Here is a 9285-nt window from a genome sequence, read left to right as displayed (position 1 = left end):
TGGCCACAGGAGGAACGAATGATAGATCAGATAGTCTTTGGTTTCTACTAGTAGCACTCTTTTTATGTTCTTAAGTTTTAAGTGTGAAAAACCTGCTTCTGAACATGACTGACTCTTGTTTCATCACGCTTCTTCTTATCTGATACAGAAAAGGACTGTGCTGTTTTCAGATCTGATTTACTTTAATGACAAACTATTTCCACCAGCTCCAGAAGCATGACTGCTGGGACAGTGCTATGATTAAAGATGAGAGGTCACATAAGGAATTACAAACATCTCTGATTGCCTTATCACATTTGCTAAAATCATAGGATGTAGGTGGGTCATATAAGTCCAGGAATGTCCAACTTCATTAGCCTTGATATCATATACTGTACAGGCAGTCCCCAAGTTACAAACAAGATAGGTTCTGTAGGCTGAATTTGTCAGAACAGATACATTTAGTGTAACTCCAGCTAAAAGTATATATAGCTTTGGATACCATCTGGAAGGGTTAACACCCCCATGGTGTTTGTGTTGCTATCTGTGCCCCTGTTCAGAAGATTTCAGCTCACTTTCTGTCTCTGTGAATGATAATAGGATTTTGAAAAAAAATGGCTCATTGTGGAAAAAAGGTTGGTGAGAAAGCTTCAGTGGTGACATTTTTTCTCTCATGATAATTCTTTCAGGAGTGAATTTCCCATCTGAGGGGTAGATTTTTCTCACTTCCATTGTCTCACATCCATTATTAACTTTGAGTTGTCTGTAAGTAATTGGTAATTTTTAATTGATGTTTTGATAATTCATGTTTTAATTGTTTGGTTTTAATTGTAATTGTTGATGTGATATGTGTGTGTGTGGCATTGAACTGCTGCCTGTTGTAAGGCTGCCTTGAGTCCCCTCTGGGTGAGAAGGATGGGATACAAATATGGTAAGTAAATAAATAAATAAGTTGGATGTCTGTAAATTGGGGAGTGCCTGTACATTGTACTCATCTGCTTGAAAGAATTACCTTTCAAAACTCAAACTATCAAGAGAGCAGGGTCAGAACCAAACATTGTAGGACTGGGTTGTTGCAGGCTTTTTGGGCTATATGGCTATGTTCTAGAAGCATTCTCTCCTGACGTTTTGCCAGCATCTATAGCAAGCATCCTTAGAGGTTGTTTCCAGACCTCACATCCTCTGAGGATGCCTGCCATAGATGCAGGCAAAACGTCAGGAGAATGCTGCTAGAAGATGGTCATATAGCCCAAAAAACCTACAATGACCCAGTCATTCTGGCCTTCAACAGTACATTGTAGGACTGGCCTGTTCAGATCCCATTTCTCCTTTTCACTGGCTGTTATGGGCAAAGAAAATAATCAGGGGACCTGTGGACTTCCTTTCCCCCCAAAGAACAGTGCCTCACAAGGGAAGGAAGGAAGGCAGGCAGGCAGGCATCAAGCAAAAGAAGGGAGGAAATATTGCTTACTGTCCTGGGAGTTTGTTCCCATGCTGAACTACTTATAAAGTAAAAAAAAATGTTTCTATGGCTGCATCTCTTTGACCTTCAATCCTTTCTTCTTGTCCTGTTTTAACCATGCCATTTTTTCTCTTGTCAGAAAACAATGGCTGAGAGCTTTCATTAAGATACATCTGTGTCCCATATAGTTTTGTCTTCCTAGCTACATCTCCCGATGCTAATCTCTAAAGCCTCCCACACAATGGCTGTCATCACAAGCCCAGCTCACACTGCACATTTAAGTCAGTTTCATCATGCAGCTTCTTGTGGCTTTCTTGAAAAAGTCCTGGACGCTGTAGGTTGGTGAAGATGACCCAGTAACTTTCCAGTAGAGCCCTATTTCTTTTTCATAGAATTGCAATGCCCAGGGCATATTTCATTGACAGACTTTGGACAATCTTTGTCCAGTTCATTAACTATGGTTAACTATAGTTTTCCCTGCTGCCCCATAGATTTGCCACACAGCGGGGCAAATTGCCAGGCAGTGTGGCAAATCTATGGGGCAGCAGGGAAAACCATCACCCTATGCCCTTGCATCACTCCCATCGTCACCTTCCCCATCACACAGGGGAAAGAATGTCCTGTCAGCTTTCCCCCACACTGGCTCTGTTGTACGCTGTGAGAACATGGGTAGCTATCAATGTTTTCAGGGCTCTGTTCTAGGATGCTTCCAGGATGCAGCCAGGATGGAGCCCCTCTGGAAGTAGCCCTTCTTTGTGTAAAGGACACTGGTGAATTCCATCCTGACTCTGTCCTGGAAGCATCTTAGGACAAAGCCAGAATTCCTTGTGGTGAGGCCATATATCTACATGCGATATACTGCCTGAGTTCAGGCTATCACAGCCTTCCTGTGTGAACTGTCCAAATTCTGAGATCATCAGCAGAGGAGTGTCTCTTGGCCCTGTATTCCTTTTAGGCATGGGGCATGGCCTTTTAGGTGGTTGCTCCAAGACTCTGGAACCCTTTTAAGTAGGCTGGACTTGCTCTTTGTTTGCTGTCCCTTTATCACCAGATCTAAAGATTATTCAAAGCTTTTTTTAAAAAATGGCTCTTTTTGCAAAAGAAGAGCTTTTTTTATGAGCATCACTATTTTTACCTTTTGTTTTTAAATTGATATGTTTTAAATGATTTCAGTTCTACATTAAGTTTTGTGCTATTTAAACATACCGTCTGAAACCCTGGATCAGAAGAAATATTGGGAGTTACAATATGTAGCTACAATAGATCTCACCTTTTCTTTGTCCCAGCCCCCCCCCAACATGGCCATTGCCTGGGGTGGAGGATAAGGCAGACACACATCCAAGTATTCTTCCTTTCTATGGAGGCTCTGAGAGAGGCCAGGTAGTAAGTCATGAATGGAACTCTTGAAGTCAAGTCAGAAGGTATGTGTGTATCTGGCAGAGGACAGAGGAGGAAAAGCTGGTCAAATTGCCATAAATCAGGTTTACAGCAATTTGTCAAGAAGAGATTAGCCTGGTAGTAAAATGCATAGAGCAGGGCTGAAGGCAGGAATAAACCTGCAAGGTGACAGGGGGAGAGGATGGGGAAAGCATGGATTTGTTTTCTGGGATTGTTTTCTCCACAGCCCAGAGGAATTACAGTTTTCAGTACTTTTGTTTATTTACTGGAAATAAAGGGCTTCACAGTGTTTAGCCTCAAGAAACTTTTGACATTGTAGAACTCAGGCATGCAACTTATGAAATATCACGACTTTGACAATATACAGGTTGGCCTTTCCTTTTCTGAAGATTTTCCTTATATATTCGAGTTTGGGGGAAAGATTTTCCAGGGCAGAGATGGTGATTTGTGAGCAGGTTTGAGATAAGTTTCATCTTCATTTTAGATTGAAGCACTGTAAGTTACTGAAAGCCTCAACTGAGCAGTTTAATATAGGTCAAGATGTTGCATCATTATCTTAGCTATGTTCTGATGATGCCACTTCCCCAAATTTTACCTTTTCAGCAGGCAGCAATTAAACTGAAGTGTTGTAGATCAGAACATTTGGAAGTGCTCTCCCCATTGTGGAGTGCATTGGGAACTGGCAGCTGGAGAGACTTGTTGGGGTTCTTCCTCAACTGCTTGTTTTAATGCACCCAGTGAACAGGAAAGTACTGTAGACATCATTTACCAGTACCTGATCTGCACCACCTCAAAAATCCTTTTGGTTGAAAGAGTTGTCATGTTGCAGAAATGGTTTTGTGGGTCAATTTTGGTCCTTAGCAAATAGCACACTTCAGCCCCCCCCCCCCCCAAATTCTCATGGTAGTTCGCAAAAAGGCCTTACTGGTGCATTATTTAAACTGTTATGTTTATTCATATCATGATCTGATCACCATACTCAATATATCCTATATGCATGGGGGTATTGGGGTAATGATACAAAAGGTTTGCTAGGCTAGACCCTCTTTCACTCAGACTCAGCCCCCCCCCCCGAAACTCAGCCCCCCCAAAACCTCCCCTGAAAAAATCCCCCCCCCCCCGAAACAAAATCCTGGCTACGGGCCTGTGTACATGCACTACTATCCTTTCTGAGGTAGTTGGGTAGAGATTATATAAATGTATGCATATACCATATGTATATGAACTCACATACTCACAGTCTTTTCTCTTGGCTAACTACGTTAGTTCCCAGTCTCTTTCCTGGTGAGATTCAAAAAGGTTTTTGTATAGACTAGGGTTGAATGCTAGTCTATGCTAGCCTTGTAGACTATTTTTTAAAATTACAGATCCCAGATGGCTTTACTATTGAATAAGTTGGCTAGGGCCATTGAGAGCTTTAGGCCAAAAGCATCTAGAGGTGTAATGTTGCCCATCACCACATGTCCTGTCCTCAATGTGTTTGAAAGGGCCTTTCCAGATATGAAAAGTCTTTCCTTTTGAGGTGATGGGTTGTCACAATCTGTCTTCCTTTCTTTTCTCAAGTGCTAAAATCTATCTATAGAGTCTAGAAGGGTGACACTCCTCCCAGCATTCTTAAGCTGACATCTTAGTTTCATCACTGTGTTTATGATCTGTTTTTGTCTCCAAGAGCTCAAATGAGGTTAGACTTTATTTAAAAAAAACTAAATGAACAAATCCATCAAATGGAATAAGTTTTTAAATGGTTTGGGGGCTAATGTTAGCTGGTGTTTGTTTGGTGTCTTCCTATAAATTCCTCGGTTTGCTGGCTTTGACAGTGACATGTTAGGTTTGTGTGTCCCTTTATTGTCAAGGCACTTGGCAACGAACATCAGGTACACAAACAATACATTTTTGGGAAAAAAAACAATGAGTGGGCAGCTGAGTGAAAAGGGCTGCCATTGACCCCATTAAAAGTCTTTTTCAGACAGTGCGTCAGAGATAGAGATCATCACGGAGAAATGCCTGTCCTCCTTCTCCTCCTGGCAGACAGGCTGAGAGGAGCCTGCCCCCTTGCGTAGGACAGGCTCTGACTCATGGTTCTTTATCAGAGGTGCCACTGACAGCTTTGCATGGCTCTTGAAGTGGGGTGGGGTATGGCTGTGCTGACAGGAAGCCCTGACGGCCAGAGGAAATGACAAAACCATTGGCTTTGTGTGCAGGTGGGCTGGGTGTGGCAAGCCAGGTGGTGCTCTTGGCTCCAAGAGGATGCTATCAGGCCTGTTATCAAGCTATGGCACATCAGTGTGTCTCAGCAGACAAATGGAAAACTTTTATTTCTTCACTCAAGTGGAGGCAGAGATGTAATAACACTTTACTTAAACCCCAGTAACCTTCCTCTAGTGACAATTTACTTTTTTTACAAAGCACCAGGCTCCTCTTCTCTCATGCCCTGTCAATGCTTTAATTCCACTTGTTCTGACAGACATCTGCCTTCCCTGCCCACACAGAACTTATAATTTGACATATCTGCAGTTGCTATCTTATCTCTCCCCTCAGACTGGTTGTCTGGTTCTCTTCCTTATTCTGCCTGTGCAACATCCTGTTACAGAACTGCAATCACACTTTATGCGCGGGGAACCACCATAGCCACAAAGCAGCAGAGGACAACTGTCAGAGCAACTATGGTTTTATGCTTGCCTTGTGGTACTCTTAAAAGGATTCAGGTACACTCACATGCCAGTACAGAAGACAAAAATGGCCCACTACAGATGACCAGAAATTGCATGGGCCTACATCAGGACCAGAGAACATGTAGCCTTTTGAGAGATGTTGGACTCCAACTTCCATCAACTCTGGCTTCCATCAATAGACCATGCCAATTGGGGCAGATGGGAATTGGAGGCCAGCATCATGTGGAGGCCTACAAGACCCCCTTGTCTCACCTAGGTAAGAGGCCCAGTTCTTACCTAGAAATTTCCTTGGCTTTGAAGAGGAATGTCCTAAGTGCACACACAGTCTGTGAAGATGCCCATGGCAGAATTATGACCAGTTAATGAATAATGGACAGGACTGGAGATTTTACTAGAAAGGCTCATGGCATAAGCGGGGCTGCTCTGGGATGAAACTTAAGGCACTCTTATGAAATTATCCCCATCTTTCTTGAAGGGGCAAACTCGGAAAGTAGTGCTGGATGACCCGCATTGGCCTGTGGGTTCTTTCAGGGTTCTGTTTTGTCCTCCTTTATGTGATGTAAGGGGGTCATTCGGGGTTTTGCAGTGTCAACAGTATATTGATAACACCCAACAGTATCTCTACTTTTCATCTAATTCCATGGAAGCTGTCTCCATATTAAAACAATGTCTGCTGTCAGTAATTGATTACATGAAGGCCAATAAATTGAAGCTTAATACAGACAAAACAGAGATGCTCCTGCTCACTTGAAATACAGATTGAGGAGTAGGGATTCTGCCTGTGCTGGATGTTGTTTCACTCTCCCTGAAATCTTAAGTCCACAGCTTGTGTGTTCTTCTGAATTCAGCTCTGAGCTTGGATGTGCAGTGACCAGGAATCTATTCCTTGGGATACCATATCTGATTAATGTGACACATGCCTTGGCTAGTGCTACATCCCATTTGGACTCCACATGGAGCTGTCTTTGGAAAGTGTCAGAAACTACAGAGAGTTCAAAATGCAGCAGCAAGAATGCTAACCAGAACCAGTATATAATTTGCTTGTTAAAACAGTTTCACTGGATGCCTGTTTGTTTTCAGGCACAATTCAAAGTGCTGGTGATGAACTACAAAGCCCTATACAGTTTGGGTCCAGACTGTCTGAAAGAACATATCTCCTGATACCTGGTAGCCCCAACTTTGGGAGGCAGCAGTATTTCAAAGTCAGGAGTAATCAAAACTGTGTGTGTGTGAAAGCTGTGAAAATGAAGGACCAACAGTAGTAATAGTTCATTATAGAAAGGATGACACCTATCTGTCTGCATCCACCCCCACCCCTTGGTAATTGCCCTGTCCAAATTGTCCAAGGTGTGATGTTGTGATGGAATTCCCCAATTACAGATTGTTCCTTGTTTTGTGACCACTTTCCCTACTCAATCTCTCCATGCTTGATGTTATGGCATCTCAGCAGGAGAAGCTTCAGAACAGGTGTGCTGTCAATGTGCTCCTTTGTCAGAGAATTCACTTTTGAAGAGTGAGAAGTGAACATCCCAGGGGAGGAAAAATGCCATTTCCCCAATCTAGAGCAATGAAACATTAAAGACATCTGCCTGATCTTTCAGAGTTTGGCATGTTGAGGTTGTAGTGCCATACTTTTACATTAGCAGTTTATTTCTCACTTAAGTTATGGGTGCCAGATATTGTCAAACACATATTTGGTGCGAACATGTATTATATGCTGGTGTTCGTGATCTTATAAACATTTTTAAAGGTCTGCTTTCCAGACACCTTCACAGATTTTTAAAAAGGGTGCCTGGGGTGGGGTGGGGGGATGAGGGAGTAAAAAGAGGGAATCTCGCCATTGCTGAGCATAAGGTGGGAAATGTTATTTGCCTTATCTGTTTGGATTTTATACCCTTCGCTCATGCGCATATTCACATAGGGAAAAAAGAAAAAGAAAATATAGCAAGATACATTGTAGAGGGGTTTGGAAATGGAGATGCATTTGACACATTGTGGCTGCCTGGATTATTGCTTGGTTGAAGGAAAAGGAAGAGGGAAAGATTATGAGCTGATCTCCAAGAAAGCTGTCTGGAAGGGCCCTGAGACATAATGTCAAAGGAGGCCTTTTTCTAACTTGAAGGGAATATAACAATGCATCATGGCTCTAGAATCTTTGGTTGCAATAAGAGACATAATCTTTGACTTTTCAAATACATGAATTAGTTTTGAGTTCCACAACTCAATGAAGATCACAGTTCTTCCACATTTAGCTGTTCTCAAGCCTTTTCTATTCTGGCAACATAACTTCATAGGACGAGTCATTTTGTTGCTGCTCTTGATTCTGTTGGGAATCAGGAGCTGTTAGGCTCTAAAATAGCCCTCTCTGGAGGTGATTCCACAAAATAAAGCAGAGTGCTAGATGCATAGTTCATAAGCAGCAGAAACTTACATGTGAGCAAGGATTGGCTTCCATTCAACAGGATGGAACAGGTTTGCAGATACATAACTTCATAGGATCAAAAATAATATGTTTATTAAAGACAAAAGAAATCCATTCTAGATAGGAAAGGTTCTTGGAGCTAAGTAGCTTCACTGAGTTATCTTCTAAGGAAAAGAAAGAAGGAAAAATAATAAAAATAGCTATATCTACTACATCTTATCTGGAGAATGGTAAGATGCCTCCTCACTCTAGAGAAGACAAAGGAAGAAAAAAGCAGGCCAATACGGACAACTCTGACCACATGGGCTCGCCACGGTGATAAAAATACCTTTAAAAGGGAAGTTACGTTTCCCCCGAAGAAATCACATTGCTGAGTATTCAAAGGGGGAGGAGATAGTGGCATGCAAAGATAAGTAAGACAACCCCCCTTCTAAGCCCCTTCTTAAGATAAGCTTGCTAGAGGAAATTGGGGAAGGAATCCCTCACTCTAATCTCTCTAGGCTAACTGCTCACTGAGAGCTGGAGACTTGTGCAGTCAGGGATGAAACCCAACAGATTCGTTGGACTTTATCACATGAGACTGATAAAGGGCAATTACAACCAGATAAAAGCACATTTGGCTGGTACTTATTTCAAAATATTGTGTCTCTCAATAGAGTTGCATTGTACAGAAATTCAGAATGAACAGTCTCTTTTCATTGATGGGAAAAATTGTCAAATGGATTTAATATTGCTGTTCTGCCACATTTCTTGTGCTACAGTTTCTTTCCACTGTTGTCCTGTTATTACAAAGCAGAGGAAGATCTTGCAAGAAGTACAAAAATAATCAAAACAGCACAAATGTGCTGGAAGGTACAAAGCAAGGCAGATAACTAATTCCATTAGCGGTATGTTTCTGTTTTCCAAAGCAACGTGATGGCAGTATATTTCCACATTTTCAGCAAATTCCCTCCTTTGCCACCTGTATTTCTCCTTTCTTCCCTCCGTGTTTCTGGTTGTCCACCTCTGCTCCCTTCTAACTGCAACATCCCACAAAGAGACAGGAAAGAACAACCCATTTGACCATCCCTTCTCTGTCTCCCATTGCCCAGAATAAGGACGTTATCTCATGAAGCAATTATCCCATGGCATTTTTGTGATCCTTTTCCAAGAGAGTGACCTTTGTTATTGCACCAAAGGGGTTATACTTTGGTGATCTGCGGTTCCATTGTGCATTTGCAATTCCAGTTAGCTTTAGGTAGAAATAAACCCTTTAAATGTCACATCTGTGGTAGTGTGCCAGCACAGTAGTGGATCCTGGCTCATTGCACAAGGTAAGTAACAGGATCATGGCATAGGGGACAGTTATCTTT

Source organism: Anolis sagrei, chromosome 1, assembly GCF_037176765.1.
Source record: "Anolis sagrei isolate rAnoSag1 chromosome 1, rAnoSag1.mat, whole genome shotgun sequence".
NCBI classification, from domain to species: Eukaryota; Metazoa; Chordata; class Lepidosauria; order Squamata; family Dactyloidae; genus Anolis; species Anolis sagrei.
Note: the sequence above shows the minus strand (reverse complement) of the source record.